Raw genomic sequence first — 14171 nt, 5'->3', positions numbered from 1 at the left:
GTGATGGAGGTTAGATGCAGTGTTAGAGAGAGCGGACGGTCTGGACGTGTATCCGTCATGGAGATTTAATATTGGTTGGACATGGATTGTCAAATGTGGGTAATGGAATTATTGACGATTATATAATTTTTGGAACTGGATGTCACGGACGATTATATAATTTTTGGAACGAGATGTCACATGAATAAGGTAAAATCTGCTAAATACATTGTTTGCTCTGCAACAAAATCTTTCCTTTGTTAACCACATGCCTATTAGTCGTTAGAGCCTACAGCAGTTAGAATCCTTTTGTTTAGCTGGCTGTGTACTTGCTGTATTTGCTGCAGTTCGTGTCATGAAGATTTTCTGTGAGGTAAGTGACTTATGAAATGTATGGGTTATTGTTAAGATTTCTTCTAATTCAGGGCCATTCATTTTTGTTAATTAATAGTCAGATTGCGTTACCTTTGTATATGAATAAGTTTAAGTAGTATTTGTCAGGAATAATTTTGTAGGTCAGAAATGAAATGATAAAGACAAGCAAAGTGACATTACGTTCAGTTGCACTCAGCAGTTTCAAAATAAATAAAGAAGTTTCACCTGTGGACCCTTAGCCGAGGATACTTCACTGGAATCTTCTGATTTTCTCGTAGTTTGAATAATTAGAGCATCATTAGAAATTAGTTATTGTTTACTACTAGCGCGTAATTATTTATAGAGAATTTCCTTTGTGGTTGTAGTTCCTTATTGTTGTGCTGTATTGTAATGAGCAAAGCAGTCGTGGCATGCAAGTGGATTTGCACTAAGTCTTTCGCAGTCGCTTTTGCAACTAATTAGATATGTATTATTTTCAGTGCTATTTAGTGTGTCTTCTTACTTTTGCTCTTCAATTTTGTGTGTGTGTGTGTGTGTGTGTGTGTGTGTGTGTGTGTGTGTGTTATCGTGTGGAACAGTCTGACAATCATGAAGTGTGAAAAGGCTTCAAAGCAAATTGAGAACTGACAGTGACGATGAGCGTAGCTTGTTAGCACCACCTTGTAATGAAGTGACAAATGTTGGAGACAATAATTTGATAACAGTGCATAGGGACATGGACTAGGTAGTAAATAGTGGTGTAGAAAGTGAAACAATCAGTGAACAGGGAGATATTGTCGATCGATCGATTGGTAACAGTTCGCTTCAGGAACGCGAAATAACAGAACAAAATCTGGCAAATACCGTAGATTCGGGTTTTGCATCATTACCCTTTTCTCAATTAAGTCAAGATTCATTCTTTGCTCTTCAAAATCCGAATATTGCTGGTGCAAATGCACTGCCGAAAAACACAAAGCGACATGTTTCATTTACTAATAATACATTGTTATAGCAATTAATGCAACAAATGGAACAAAATCAGAAACAAACACAGCAACAAATGGAACAAAATCAGAAATTAACAGAGCAATAACTCCAAAGGTTAGACATAATTGAGCAAACGCTGGAACAAACACGTGAAGTTTTAACTGCTGAGTTACTTAATATCGAATCGAAATCTCAAAAAATTTGTAAAGACGTAAAAACACAAATTTGTGAACATTTTCAGCCTATTTTTTCGCGACATGAAAACGCATTACAGAATCATGAAGCAGCCATAAAAGAACTACTGATCATTGTTCTCGAAAATCACGACACCTTGCAGGCTAAAACTGACTCACTTGCATCTACAGGTACGGTCATCCAATTTGTAAAAAAAATCAGGAAAACTTAAAGGACACAGTAGATACGATTACGACACAAATGCACGCTCTAAAATTTGTTTCAGAAAAACACACGGAGGAAATTAGCTCATTATTGATAAAAGTAGCCGACCTTTCAGATCAGTTAATAAACTTATCTACGAAGGTAGATGATGATTTGAATTATACAAAACCGGTAGCCTTTACTGACGCAGAAGAGTACGAGGAAATTAGGAAATTCAAACAAAATCAGAAACAAATTAATACGCAACATGAAAGAGAAATGCGGGAAGTACAAGATCAGTTAGCACACATGACAAAAGAATTACATATTTCAGAGGATACTCACGCTCTGACACGGGAAGAGGGATTTAGAACTACGGAAAAGTCACAAAGTAATAACACTAGGTATTTCGGAGATTTTCTAAGGAGTCGGCAGGGTGCACCAAACCTTGAGATGGAACCGCCGATAAGACGTAAGAATGACAGATTTACGACTCGCCGACATGATTACAACGCGTAAATTTAAAACATTCAAGAATTCCAGTAATGATATACATCCACAAGCTTGGCTTCATCAATTGTCTCATCGTTTTCCTCCTAATTGGCCATTAGAACATAGATTAGAATTTATGTGTGGCTACTTAGAAAAAGAACCAGCTGCAAGAATGCGGTCGGTTATTCGCGACTGTCACAGTGAAGGAGATTTTTATCATACCTTCCTTTCTGCATATTGGTCTCAGGCTACGCAATATCGAGTAAAACATAGTATTATTATTATGAAACATTTCGAACAGTCTGAATTTTCCAGCCCTGTAAAATATTTTGAAGTTAGGTTACACAAAAATAAGTTTTTGTCAAACCCGTACAGTCCCTAGGAACTTATCCGCATTTGCTCAATTAAGTTGCCTGAACATTTAAGACATATTATTTTGGCAGGACTTTGTAAAGAAGATATTGAAGCTTTTCAGGAACTTTTGCAACAATTAAAAATCGACATAGACAATGGTATGATGCGAAAACAGGAAAATGACAACAATTACAGGTCACATCCGTCACAATTCGGTGACGACAGAAATAATAACCGGACACGACAAGGCGGCTGTTATAACGCAAATCGTGATCAAAAGAGACACCACCCATATCACAACCATTAGCAGAATAATTATAGTTACAGAGAAAGATCATATTTCCGTAGTAATGACTATGACTGAGATAACCGTAGAAACAGACAATGTGGGAACCAGAACAATTGTTATCAGCGGAGAAAAAATGACTTCAGACGCAACGGTCCACCACGTAATTACGATTGTCGGGAAATTCTCCACCACTTGATCAACAAGAAAGTGTGGTGTCACCGCCAGACACCACACTTGCTAGGTGGTAGCCTTTAAATCGGCCGCGGTCCGTTAGTATACGTCGGACCCGCGTGTCGCCACTATCAGTGATTGCAGACCGAGCGCCGCCACACGGCAGGTCTAGAGAGACTTCCTAGCACTCGCCCTAGTTGTACAACCGACTTTGCTAGCGATGGTTCACTGACAAAATACGCTCTCATTTGCCGAGACGATAGTTAGCAAAGCCTTCAGCTACGTCATTTGCTACGACCTAGCAAGGCGCCATTACCAGTTACTATTGATACTGTAATAATGTACCGTCAAGCGACGTTCACCATTAATGGATTAAAGTTAAGTATTCCACCAGCTACGTCCGTTTTTCTAAATTCTAATTTCCTTGACCTGTTCCAGACCTCACGCCAGCCTGCGTGAGCTAAAACGCGTGTCTTTCGGCTTCCTCTAGTAAAACGGTGTTGGCTCTCCTGCCAACCCACAACATCGACTACTGAGATGGAGGCATAGACGCTAGCCGAAAGCCAATAACTCTATACAAAAGTACACAAACGATCTCACGGATAGAATGAGCCCCAATCTGCTACTGTTTGCTTCACCATAGTGCAACAGTGTCGTGGTTGATTGACTTTAGGAGGACACAGGATCACTTGGTCAGAATTTCTATTTGGTGCAACAAATGGCGGCTTGTTCTAATGAAAAAACGTAAACTATAGCAAATGACTAGCAAAAACGACCCTGTATGACTTGAATACAGTATTAGTGGTGTGCTGTTTGTCACAGTTATTTTGTTTAAATATCTAGGGCTTACGTTGCAATGCAATATGAAATGAGACGAGCACTGAAGCTGGTTGGAGGGGAGGTGAATAGTCGACCTCTGTTTATTAGGAGAATTCTAGGAAACTGTGGCTTATCTTTAAAGGAGACAGCATTCTTCAGTACGGCTCGTGTGTTTGGGATCCCCACCAGGTTGGTTTAAAGGGACACCAGAAGAGTGCTGCTAGATTTATTACCTATTTGTCCTGTCAACAACCGAGTATTATGCAAACGCAACTTGAATTTAAATAGGATTCCCTGGAGAGAAGCAGACGTTAGTTTCGCGAAACACTATTGAGAAAATGTAAATAAGTTATACAAGACTGCAACCAATACACTTCTTTTAATAATTTTGTTTTATTCCATGAACCGGTTTTCGAACCTTTTCAGGTTCATCTTCAGATGGTTTCAGGAGGTTACATCATTATTGATAGCATAATGCTGGGTGCTGGTTCTATGACAAAAAGATGAAACACACTTTAATGTATCACCATGACTATAGCTTATCTGTCGATATGGATGTAAATTTAGTTTTTTGTTTACAGCAACAGTACAGGCGGCTTTTTTCGGTTAGTGACCATCTGTCTGCCTCCATTTTGATGTCCAGTTGTTATGTCACTACACACACTTCCACACAAACTATATTAATTTACACTCTGACAGCGAGACTTTGCCAGCATCCAGCATTCGCTTTACAACTGTTGCTTGTAACAAAGATCTTGACAGAAAGATATGGCACAGGCCTACTTTGCACAGAGATGTAATTTGTTCTTCTTTACATGTATTAAAGCCGATATAAGGGCAAATATTTTAATCAGACTGGCGATAACATGAGAGCACAAAATAAAATAAATAAATAAATTACTACAAGAACAAACTTCAGGTGATCTGGTATCTTATTTCTATTTGTATATTACGTATAATGCAGGCAGTTTATAGCGATTCTTTTATTTTTTATATAATTATTGGCATTAACATGAATACCCAGGAACCAATGATACAGAGGTATTGTATCTGCAGTGAGATTCAGCTGTCTGTATGACTAGGACCTTTATATTTAAATTAAGAACAAATCTTCAGATGAACTGTTGACTTATTTCTGTTGTTATGTTAGCATGATCTGGGGTATTAGCAAGAGTAGATTCTGTTTATTTTAGCTTAAGGTATACGTATAAAAGTTATTGTGATTGTAATACACTAAAGCTGTTTGTATGGCTGTACACTATATATTCAAAAACCATGAACAAAAGTTCTTCACCTGTTGACTTATTTTTATTCTTACATTAAAGTGATATGGAATATTGGTAAAGGCAGCTTCTGTTTGTTCCAGCTAGAAGTAATATGTATAAAAGTACTGATTTATGTTAGCAGTAGAGGGCTTTAACATTTAGAAATATAGTACAGGTTTTATTCTGTGGTAAGATATTACATTGGCACCTGTGTAGTTAGGATGTAAGGAGAGGGAGGGGGGAGGTCGTTGGGGAGGGAGGTGGGGAGGCGGCGTAGGGTTCATTGAGTGGTTACTTGTTTTGAACTAGTAGGTCATCAAAGTTCTGAAGGAAAAATTTTTTTCTCAGTTCAGTTTGATCATTGAGCAGGTAGTCAGGTACTGTATTTGTGTTGATAAATATTTCAATTTCTTCAAGAAGTTCAAGTGTTGAGCCCTTGTTGGCAAAATGGAGTATTTGGAGATTCTGTTCTATGTTGTTTCCAGAGTGATTGTGTGGGCATGATGTGAGGCAAAGCTGGACTTATTCAGGTTGTTAAGACGGAGTGGATCTATGTGTTCTTTAAATCTTGTTGTGAAGCTTCTACCAGTTTGTCCAATGTAGAAGCTTGGACATGAGTTGCAAATGAACTTGTACACACCTGACTTTTGATAATGTTGTATAGTGGTTTTGATGCTGTGTATGATTTTATTTTGTATTTTGTTGTTGGTGAAGAAACTTATTGTTATGTTGTATGTCTTGAAGATGTTGTCAATTTGGTGAGAAATCTTCCCTAGGAAAGACAGGCTTACAAATGTGGTCTTCTTGTTTGTGGGTGGTTGTTCAGCAGTTGGTTGATTTAATTTTGCTGTATGGATTACTTTATCTATTACTACAGGGTTGTACCCATTTCTGGAGGCAACTGATTTAATAATTTCTGTTTCTTTTTGTCTTTCACTTGTGTCCATTGGGATTTTAAGCATGCGATTAACCATTGTTCTGAAGAAAGCTTTTTTATGTTTGTCTGGATGGCAAGAGGATTTGTGTATAGTAACATTGGTGGTTGTTGGCTTTCTGAAAATTTGAAATTTATGCTTTTGATTTTTATTTGAGATTGTTAGATCAAGATAGTTAATGCCTTCTTGTGTTTCATGTTCTGTTGTGAATTGAATTTTATTGTGTATTTTATTAAGTTCTTAGGTTAGAGTATCTATTTCTTCTGTTGTTCCATTGAACAGTATGAGAGTGTCATCAACATAGCGTTTGTAATAAAGCAGCTTATCTTTTAGTTGGGTTTGGGATCTAAAAAAGTTGTTTTCAAGATTATTGACATATATGTCTGCTAGCAAACCCCCAAGACTACTACCCATTGCCAGTCCATCTTCCTGAATGTAAAATATGTTGTTGAACAGGAAGTAGTTGTGTGACCATATAAGCTCCACGATCTCTATGAGTTCATAGGTTTCAGCTCTACCCATTGTACCATGTTTGAGTAAGTTATTTCTCACTAAACTAATTGTTTCCTTGACAGGTATGTTTGTATATTGGTTGACTACGTCAAGAGATGTAAATTTAGTTGTGACTGGGATGGGGATATCTTTTATACTATTGATGAACTCATAACTGTTTTTGATGGAGAAGTTATTTTCAAATACATATGCCTTGCGGGTAATATCATTAAGTTTCTTGGTGATTTTATAGCTTGGACTATTGATGGAGTTCACAATGGGACGTATCGGACATTCTGGTTTGTGGACCTTAGGCTGTGATCTCAGTTTTGGTGCTGATGGGTTCATCAATATAGAGAAAGTTTAGAGAACCGGAATTTGCGACAAACTGCCCAGCGATTCTATTGCTACCAATATACATCTCGTGTAAGTAACATACGACAAAGAAAGAGAAATGAGGGCTAGCACGGAAGCGTAGACACAATCGTTTTCTCTCGATCTACTTGATAGTCGAACTAAAAGGGAATGGCTTGCAGTAGTACAGGGTACCCTCCCCTCCGCCATGCACTGTATGGTGACATGCTTAAAACGTGTGTAGTTGTAGGTGTAGATATGTTTCTTCCACTTCCTATACGGTAGTATGTAAGCTTATGTTAAAAATTGTATTCGTTTATTTTGCTCTGTACGGTTTGATAAAACTCTATTTACGAAATTTTATAAATTTTCTGTGAACCCGAATTCCACCGATAAAATTTCGGAGATATTTTTTGAGTATTTTGATAAAAGCGACCCTTTGTCTCCAGTGGCTGGTTACGGAGTATTAATGTAATTATGACTTATTCGTGTTTTTACCTAGTAACTTTGTTCCCTTGAAAATACCATCACAAAAGTACAAAAGTTTGCAAAGTACAATCATCTCAACCTACAAAGAAACGACACAAACGGCCGTCAGGTACAAAATTACTACGCTACCGTCGCTGCCGGAACAGCTCGGCGTAGCGTCGTAAGCCGCTCTTCCGTTGCCCACCATTAACCCACACACGAGATGGCGATCGGCAAACTCTTTCTCACTGGTCTGTCAGTACTACGGTGTATCACTGTCCATTCTGCCAGAAACACAATCCCAAGATAAAACCGTACACTACTGAAAGCTCATTTGTAGACGTAAAGTGAACGCTTTTGTTATCAACAGCGAGGATCGAGAATGAATGGAAGCAAGACAAATAGTGAATATTGTTGCTATCTGCACTGCACTGTTGCGCATATATTTTGGTGCACACAGCTATAGAGATAAGAATGCAAACGAAGTGCATCTACTCAATATCGAGATATTCGAGACCATGGGTCCGTCATACCAAAATACCCAGAAAATATCCCTGAATAACTTCCATAATTTCGTCGATGGAGTTCGTATTCACCCAGTATGAAGCACTGTAATGAGCCCCAGCCATGAATGAGGCCAAATTTCGTCTTTAATTGTCATATTATGTCACTGAAATTGTTAATGACAGAAAATGTGACGTAATCTGATTTGGCCGTCGCTTATTTGAATCTGTCTGTGTGTGAGGGATGGGGGAGAGGGGGGGGGAAGGGGGGGGGGGTGATAGAACAAAGAGAACTGTAATCAGTCAAGCACAAAACACGAAGCATAATATTTGTTGTAACAAGCCCAACACGTGTGCAATATCGAACGTCAACATTTTTGAAGGAAATTTGTAATAACGTTCGTTTTTGTCTGTTGCAATTCCATCCTGCATCCCACTCCGAACTGAACATGTCTGTATGATAGCTTCGAAAATAATCAGTCCTACGCGAGCAATATGGTTTGAGCAATAAGTAGTATACATGAAACAATCTGTCATGTTCACTACCTCACAGCCAAGATATTCCATAAGTCTCAGAAGAATACAAAGTGGGATTCCCGTCGAAATAAGTATAGAAGGTCTTTCAAAAACGACTTCGCAGCTTTGAAAATTCATATACATTACTTCATAGTACCTACAGATGTGATTGTAGTGTAGATTTCTAGGGAAATACATCAAGTTTTGTCTCGCGTAGTTCGCTAGTGTCGAATCGCACAGTAAGGAGCGCTAACGGCAGTTGCGTTAAAGATGGCTGCCAGCAAGCTAGCTGTGTGTGTTGGTTTGAAGAATCAAAGTCGGCCATAACAGTTCAGCGTAATTTCCGTACCAAGTAAGCTAAAGATCCTCCTCCTAGGCCTACAATTTATGAGTGACATAAATGTTTTGTAGAAACAGGGTGCTCGGTAAGACATGGGAAACCATCAGGTCGTCCAAGCATATCTGAAGACGTCGCTGAGCGAGTGAAAGAACGTTTTGTCAACAGCCCTACGAAATAGACCTGGCGTGCATCTCGCGAACTGGAGATCCCACATACGACTGTTTGTCGTGTGTTGAGGAACAGTTTGCATTTGAAACCATACAGATTGACGATAGAACAAGCAATAAAAGATACCAATAAAATTTCTCGCAAGAACTTCTGTGTGGATATATTAAATGGATTACATGTGGATGAACATTTCTTGGAGAAAATCAGCTTTTATAACGAGTCGACTGTTCACTTAAGTGGTAAGGTTAACACACATGACTATAGGATTTGGGGCAGTGAAGATCCACATCAAACATTGCAACATGTTCGTGATAGCCTTAAACTGAATGTTTTTTGTGCATTGAGCAAGAACAAAGTGTATGGTCCCTTTTCGTCCATGAGAGAACTATCAATGGTATAGTGTAACTGGGTGTGTTACAACAATTTTTTATATCACAGATCGATAAGGATGACCAAGAACGAAATGTTTACTTCATGCAAGATGGTGCACCACCCCACTACCTGGCTGACGTCCGGGATTTTCTTAGTGACCGCTTTCCACGTCAATGAGTTGACCGTGATGCGCCAGTTGCATGGCCCTCACGTTCCCCAGACCTGACACCATTCGATTTTTTTTTATGGGGATTCATCAAGAATATCGTGTTTGTACTTCCTGTGCCGGCTTCTCTACTTGAACTTAGATCAAGAATTTACGCCGCCACTGAGCGGGTTACACCTGCAGTGCTACAGCGAGTTTGGGAAGAAACTGACTTCCAATGGAATGTGTGCAAGATAACCAACGGAAGCCACAAACAACAAGTTTAATTTATGACAAAAAAATCTTGATGTGTTTCCCTACAACATAACACTAAACCCAGGTCTGTATCTTCTTTCAATAAATGTATATGAATTTTTAAAGTTGTATAGTCCTTTTTGAAATACCCTGTATACTAGGACATTGTTAGATATTGACAACTTGCTTTCTAACGTTTGAGAAAAATTTGTAAAACATAATACATTAGTGTATACAAAACACGTATATGACATTCTTTTGTTTGACGTTAGGAAAAGCTTAGAATCAGAACAAACACTCTGGGGCGTTTGTTTCTAATAAATTGGCGTATTTACGTTTACGAGGAGAACACGACAAGCGTCATAACCCAATTTCCTAGAAACTTATCTAAGTGATGATGATGATGTTTGGTTTGTGGGGCGCTCAACTGCGTGGTTATCAGCGCCCGTACAATTATCCAATCTTTGCTCAGTCCAATTTCGCCACTTTCCTGGATGATGATGAAATGATGAGGACAACACAAACACCCAGTCATCTCGAGGCAGGTGAAAATCCCTGACCCCGCCGGGAATCGAACCCGGGACCCCGGGCTCGGGAAGCGAGAACGCTACCGCGAGACCACGAGCGGCGGACACTTATCTAAGTGGAAGAGGGGTTGAAATAGGCGAACACTTGTCTAGACCGTTTGTGAGAAAACGACGGTCAAATTATTCGAGACAATTTGTGTGCCTTTCAGCAAGTAAATGCAATTTAGCACTCCGTGTTTGAAACCCTATTACTATTATTTTTATCTTCATTTTTGTTTTTAATTTATCTACCCATCTACGTATAAGATTACTACACGTATGTTTTCCAGTGTCTTTTGAAGTACTGTTGTCCTTATTCGTCTGCTAATTGTATGCAACCTGAATGTATTTAAAAAAAGCAAAACAAAAAATAAATTAATTGAAACATTATTTGAAATTGTTTTCGGGGAAATCTTTGTAGTGTATCTTGATTCATAAACAATTGTAAGTGCCAGTTGTCGAAAAAGTGATCCGTCATACGTGGCTTGCCGCGTGATTGTTGCCGATGCGTGAATCTCCAGCAGTAGTAGCGTTTCTTTCCCAAGTGAGACTCATACGAAGAAATGTCGCTATGGCGAACCTGCCCTCGAGTAGTACTCGTGGTGATCTGAATTCCTATAATTCGAAAGTTTTTGCGTTGGGTATCATCCAAAGGAATGCACCAAATCTTCCTGAAAAATTAAATATAAGTACTAAGAACTGATATAGAACGAAATATAAGACTATGAGAATTTGAAAAGATTGTAACTGATGGAAATACCGTACACACGTCTGTTATATAATAGATGTACGACACTCGTTGTGAAAACCAGTGGTAATTTTACAATTAATATGACGCCCTTGTAGCGGCTGGTCCCGGCGGAGGTTCGAGTCCTCCCTTGGGCATGGGTGTGTGTGTTTGTCCATAGGACAATTTAGGTTAAGTAGTGTGTAAGCTTAGGGACTGATGACCTTAGCAGTTAAGTCCCATAAGATTTCACATACACACACCCCTGTATGGCCAACTTACAAGAAACATTCGTGTAGTATCCTTCTACGGGTATGGGAAGATAAATAAAAAAATAAACGAAATAAAATAAATAAAAATAATAAAACAGGTTTCGAAAACGGAACGCAAAAGTGAGAGGTCGCGACGATAGTCATTAGGCCACAAGTTAGGCTAAAGTTGTTGCACGCTAAAAGGCATCTAAACTTTGACAGTCATTTCCTCAGTAACGGACGAGCATCTGCCAAAATGCGGGGACACGTGTTCGCTTATTTTGGCTCCTCTTCCACTAGGCTAAGTTTCTGGGAAATCGGATTATTACACTTGTCGTGTTCTCCTCGTTAATTAGGAAAATGAGCACACGAAGCGCAAACCGAATGCAGTGAGTGCGTGTAGCAAAACGTATCTGACCAAAATGCTGGATGTTGTTACACTAAGATGCAAATCTTCACGGAAATTAGTATTAAAGGATGGGATGATGAGAGTACGTGGCAAACCGGGTTCGGCGCGGAACAGTTCGCGTCTTCAGAGCGGTCTGCTGCAAACGAGCCAATTTAATTACACGAAGGCCACGTGGAAACAAACGAGTGATGCAGGAGTACAATTGAGTTGCGAGCGGCCAGCGTAGGCGAGCACAGACAATGCGAGACTGCGCCGCTAAAATGTGCCTGATAACAACCACTACTCCTGCCGAGTGCCAGGCGCTTTCATTAGCGCGCTGCTAGCGTAGGGAACCGCTGCATCCGCATGTCCTTCCACGCTAGTGCACTGGATGCGGAGAAGCAGTGAGCTCTAACAACCGTCAGCTCGACGTGCATGTGCGATATGCAGAAAAAACTACACTATGTAATCCAGATACCCCCAAAAACATACGTTTTTCATATTAGGTGCATTGTGCTGCCACCTACTGCCAGGTACTAAATATCAGCTACCTCAGTAGTCATTAGACATCGTGAGAGAACAGAATGGGGCGCTCCGCGGGATTCACGGACTTCGAACGTGGTCAGGTGCTGGGTGTCACTTGTGTCATACGTCTGTACGAGACATTTCCACATTCCTAAACATCCCTAGGTTCACTGTTTCCGATGTAATAATGAAGTGGCAACGTGAAGGGACACGTACAGCACAAAAGCGTACAGGCCGACTTCGTCTGTTGACTGAGAGAGACGGCCGACAGTTGAAGAGGGTCGTAATGTGTAATACGCAGACATCTATCCAGACTATCACACATGGATTCCAAACAGCATCAGGATCCACTGCAAGTACTATGACAGTAAGGCAGGAGGTGACCAAACATGAATTTCATGGTCGAGCGGCCGCTCACAAGCCACACATCACGCCGGCAAATGCCAAAAAACGACTCGCTTGGTGTAAGGAGAATAAACACTGGGCAATTGAATAGTGGAAAAACATTGTGTGGGGGGACGAATCACGGTATACAATGTGGCGATCCGATTGCAGGGTGTGAGTATGACGAATACCTGGTGAACGTCATCTGCCGGCGGGTGTAGTGTCAACAGTAAAATTCGGAGGCGGTGGTGTTCTTGTGAGGTCGTGTTTTTTATGGAGGTGGTTGCACCCCTCGTTGTTCTGTCTGTCACTATTACAGCGCAGGCCTACATTGATGTTTTAAGCACCTTCTTGCTTACCACTGTTGAAGAGCAATTCGGGGATGTCTATTGCAACCTTCAACACGATCGAGCACCTGTTCATAATGCACGGCCTGTTGCGGAATGGTTACACGACAGTAACATCCCTGTAATGGACTGGCCTGCACACATTCCTGACCTGAATCCTATAGAACACCTTTGGGGTATTTTGGAACTCTGACGTCGTGCCAGGCCTCACCGACCGACATCGTTAACTCTCCTCAGTGCAGCACCCCGTGAAGAATGGGCTGCCATTCCCCAAGGGATCTTCGAGCTGATTGAGCGTATCCCTGCGAGAGTGGAAGCTGTCATCAAGGCAAAGGATGGGTCAACACCATATTGAATTCCAGCATTACAGATGGAGGGCGCCACGAACTTGTAAGTCAATTTCAACCAGGTGTCCGGATAATTTTTATCACATAGTGTACGTCGACCGTCAGCAGTTGTTCAAGAAGAATCTGCGGTTATCTTGCTGAAAACAGAAACCCCCTCAATATTGTGCATAACTCACGAACTCTCTAACCCTGACTTGCGGTGGGCTGGGTAACGGAACCAATCTGAGTCAAAATGGCTCACTATCACCTCATTATAAAATATGTTTCTGAAATTATCAAAATGGTTCAAATGGCTCTGAGCACTATGGGACTTAACATCTGGGGTCATCAGACCCCAAGAACCTAAAACTACTTAAACCTAACTAATCAAAGGACGTCACACACATACATGCCCGAGGCAGGATTCGAACCTGCGACCGCGTCGGTCGCGGGGTTCCAGACTGTAGCGCCTAGAACCGCTCGGCCTGAAATTTTCCCGGCGGACGGTAAGTTCCCTGAGTTTTCAGGCATGCAGCATTCGAGGTGTAAAGATCAAAAGGGGGACATGTTACTCAGCAGTAGTTTTGAGATATATTTAAAAAAAGTATATAATCATGAATATTACTATTCCCAGCCTTATAGCTACTCCCACATGCTCATCAGGAAGAATACAATCTTATACCAAAATCAGTAATCATAGAATAAAGCCGAATAATAGAAAATGGTAATAGAAATCACTGACGTATCTCCTTTTTTATTTAAAAAAACGCTCATTTTATCATAAGCATCATTAAACTAAAAAAAATAGTATATTTTCAAGCAAAATATTCTTTTTAATCGTATCCACATGTTGGCGCACTTTCCTATTACTTGGATGAATATTCATAATTAAACAGTACATATCAAAACAGACAATATACTGGAAGTCAGTATCCCTTTTAGTGCCTTGGCTTGTGACATTGGAGAGTTAAAATGTCAAATCACAACATGAGTTACAATGTCAAATCACAACACCTTCATC

This window comes from Schistocerca americana, chromosome X (assembly GCF_021461395.2).
Source record: "Schistocerca americana isolate TAMUIC-IGC-003095 chromosome X, iqSchAmer2.1, whole genome shotgun sequence".
Lineage (NCBI taxonomy): Eukaryota > Metazoa > Arthropoda > Insecta > Orthoptera > Acrididae > Schistocerca > Schistocerca americana.
Note: the sequence above shows the minus strand (reverse complement) of the source record.